Here is a 4,122-nt window from a genome sequence, read left to right on the forward strand (position 1 = left end):
TGTGGCTATTTAAATTATTAAAGAAAAATCGAATTCGAAAGTCAGTTCCACCGTCGCACTAGCCACATTTTCGCCACTTACTTTTACAAGTCTGTGACCCTGGACAAGCTCCCACCCCAAGTTTCTTTATCTGTAAAATTGGGATATACTTAGTAGATAGAACCTACTAGGGGAGTTAGAGGGAGAAGTCCATGAAATAGGGTCTGTGATGTGCTTCTGGACACTGATTGGAGGTTTGTGAGTAGTGCCTCTGTGGATGAAAAAGAATTCAAGAACTTTTTCAAACAATAAGCTACAAAGTGGACAAAATTGCTTTAATATATATGCAAGTTTGTAAAAAGAAATCACCTGAGGTGCACAAATTTTATTAATTCATGAACCAACATGTGGAAATAATCATTTTAACCAAACTGCTTTTAGGCAATTCACTTAGAGCTCAACATGATTTTGAAATTTAAAAAAGAAAAAGAAAAAACAAAACCAAAAACACTGGCAAATGTGAAGAAGGATCACTGCTACCTTAAAATTATTTCAAAATTTTTAACATAAAAATGAATGAAAATATTTTATCAATGTTCTTTAAAGGGATATAAAGTTGTCAAACCATCTATTGTTCAAAAACATTATTTGTCCCTAAATAAAATGCAAGAAACAGATTCCAAGTCATACCTGTGAGGTACAAAAATCATTGACATGAAAAACAGCAATGGGAAATACGTATAATTTTCACCAATTTATTTATCGATCAGTTTGTTCAGAACCAGTGCTTTTAGCATGACCAGCTCTCTTAGACCTTTCTCAGGTTCATTCTTCCACACCCACTTCATTTCAATCACTGCCTGTCTACTTGCTCTTTTCTCTATAAGGCTTCTCATGTCCTAAAGAAAATTTTCCTCGGGGGCCCCCTCATCTCTCCATTTTACCGTGTTGTTGAAAGAAGTCCTGCAGCCATTTCATGGCCCCCTGGAGCCACCAGCCATGTAGTTAGTCCTCACCTCCCCAGCGCCACTGCCCTGGTCCAAGTCACAGATAAACTCTTTGTTGTTGAATTTGAACCACGAACAAAGCTACAAAGCAGCGATGGCTGGGAGAAATGTTGGCAACCCAGAAAACAGTCCAAGGATCAGTTTGCAGAATCTACAGAATATCCAGGGAACTCCTGCAAATCAATAAGGCAAAAGCAAATGACCCACACAAAATTTCAGTTAGACAAGAGATCTGTTGCACATCGCAGTGACTCTCGTTAATAACAATATATTGTATACTTGAAAATTGCTAAGAAAGTAGATGTTAAGTGTTCTCACCACAAATAAACAAGTACGAGAAATAATGCATATGTTAGATAGCTTGACTTAGCCATTTCACATGCATACATATGTCAAAACATCGTGTTGTACGCCATAAATATATACTGTTTTTAACTTGTCAGTTAAAAAACAAAGAAAAAAAAAAATGACCCAAGGGAACACAAGGGCAAAGGCAATTCACAGAAGAGGAAACTCAAGGAGCCAACAAAGTTATGAAGAGATGTTCACTCTCATTACTAATCCAGGAGGAATGCAAATTAAAACCGCATGAGATACTATCTCACACTCATTTGCAAAAACAAAAAAGTCTGACGGTACACAGTGCCTTGATGAGTGTGTGGGACAACCAGAGCCTCAGACACTGCCCGTGCCCTGGCCCAGCAGTCCCATGGTGGTTTTCAGTCTCTGAGTGTCACCCGCGGTAAGAAAGTTATTGGACAGGCCAGCCATTAAACACACATATGAAACTGACACAAGAAATTAACAAAACAGTAATTACCCTTACCACGTGCCATGTGCTCATCTATGTTCTACTTATTCTGTTTCACCACTGGCTCGATTTGTTTTCCCGACCCTCCAACGGGTTGCAAACCCCAATTTGAAAAGCACTCCTTCGAGAAACATCCACTTGTGAGCCATGAGATATGTGACAGCTGTAGCAACATTTTCCTCCACCAATAGGGAAATGAGTCAATAAACTGGGTGAATGTGTTCCAGGGATGACTAAGCAGAATTCAAAACGAATGAGATCTATATGCATCAATGTGGAAAGATTTTAAAAACATAACATTCAGTGAAAAAGGAAAGTTACGGAGTGATAGTTACAGCATGATAGCATTTATATAAATTTTTTTCATACCCATTAAGGATTAGTGTATGTTGTTCTGGACACCTAATATATGTGGAAAAATATAAAAACAAGACCTAGAAGATCCCCCCCCATTATGACGGCAGCCGGTTCCCTAGGACAGCAGATGAAGGAGAGAGGAAGAGGAAAGGAAGCTTCCTTTCTACATTCAAACGTTCTGAAGCAGTAATGACACTGCTAACATTTGTTCATTCTGGGGGGTGGATGCCTGAAAGTTGAAATAAGTCAGTCAAACAAAGATTGAAGGAAGAGTGATCCAGGCCAGAAAGCAGCAGTGCAAAGGCCCTGGGGCAGCCCTGGCACGCTCCAGGAAGAGCAGCGGCCAGGCTGGCGGAGCAAGGAGACAGGTGAGAGAGGAGGATGGTGAGAAATCTGGATTTTACGTTTTAAACAGGGGAGTAAACCCCTGGCTGCTATGAAGTCATTGGACTATATATGGGGGCAAAGGAGGAGTCAGGGAGTATGATGAGGAGGTGACTGCAGGGGTCTGGGCCAGAGGGAAGGTAGGTGGGACTGGCATGGCAGGGGCAGTGGGGAGAGAAGGCATATTTTGAGTCTGTGGGACTTGCTGACAGACGGAATGCAGGATGGGAGAAAAATGGCTTCGGCTGAGCCCCTAGGTGCGAGGTAGTTTGGGGATGTTTGCTGAGATGGGGAGGCTGAGCAAGAGCAGATTTGGGAGCAGGAAAAACAGCAAGTCAGGCTGGGCCTGTTGCCAGGAGAGCCCTGTGGCCTCCAAGGGGAAGATGCCAGGTGCAAAGTTGGAGAGGCAAGTCCAGAGTTCAGAGGAAAGTCAGGGCTAGGAGTCACCAATTTAGGAGTCACCAGCAGATAAATAGTATTTAAAACCATGGGACTAGATGAGATCACTTAGAGAAGAAAGGAGGCTCAGGACTGAGCCCAGGAATCCCCCTAAGTTTAGAGGTGGGGTGAGAGAGGAGGAGGAGGCAGTCAAGGAGGCGGGAAAGGAGGAAAACCCAAAGGAAGCTTCCCTTGCTGTTTCATCCCCAACGACCCCACGGCAAATCAGCCAAGATTGCCTGACTCTGTTCCTGACTCCGGCTCTTGCCTAAATCATTGCAGCAGTCTCAGAACCTGCAGTGTCCATTCTCCACACCGTCCACTGGAGCCGTCTGCATAAATGCAGGCCTGACGCCACCACTCCCCATAGCTCATTCGGGGTTAGAAAGCAAGGCCACAACCTGGGGACTGTGCTCCCCGTGGCCTGGGTCCTGTGAGATCAGCAGCTAGTCTGGTGGCCACTGCCTGCCATGGGACACAGATGTGCAAGGAACCACGTGGCTGGCCCACCCCGAGGGGAGCAGGGCTGGAGCCCCTCCTTCCTGGAGGCAGCGGTGGCATCCCACACCCGCCCCAGGAAGTGCCAGGCTGCGGCTTCTGCGAAATATCCTCCTCCTCAAGGAAAAGATAAGGACAAGCCCCTGCCCGTTCCTAGCCTGCCCTGGGGCTTTATATGTGAGGACCTGAGGACGCCTGAGCTGTGCCACTGTCACGTGACCAGAAGGAGCCTGCGGTGCAGAAGCAGGGCATGCGTGAGAACGAGAGGATGGAGCCTGGGTCCTTGTGAAATCCCTGGGCCACTGGCCGGCCTGCTGCTGCTGACCACTGGCCTTCCTGCTGTAAGAGGAAACAGCAAGCCCCGCTAGACTTTTTTTAATTTTTATTTTTGGTGGCTGGCCAATGCTCGGATCTGAACCCTTGACCTTGGTGTTACCAGCACCACGCTCTAACCAAGTGAGTTAACCAACTAGCCTGAGCCCCTCCTATTCAAACCCCCTGGGACGGGGTTTTCTGACACTGGCATACAGAAGCATCCCAACTGATCCTGCCTCTCACATGCACATACCCTCACTCTCACATTCCTGGCCCTAAAAGTCCTGCCTTTCCCCCAAAACTCACTCCCTGTGCCCCCCCCCCCCCCCCCCC

Source organism: Galeopterus variegatus, unplaced genomic scaffold (assembly GCF_000696425.1).
Source record: "Galeopterus variegatus unplaced genomic scaffold, G_variegatus-3.0.2 Scaffold5947, whole genome shotgun sequence".
NCBI lineage: Eukaryota > Metazoa > Chordata > Mammalia > Dermoptera > Cynocephalidae > Galeopterus > Galeopterus variegatus.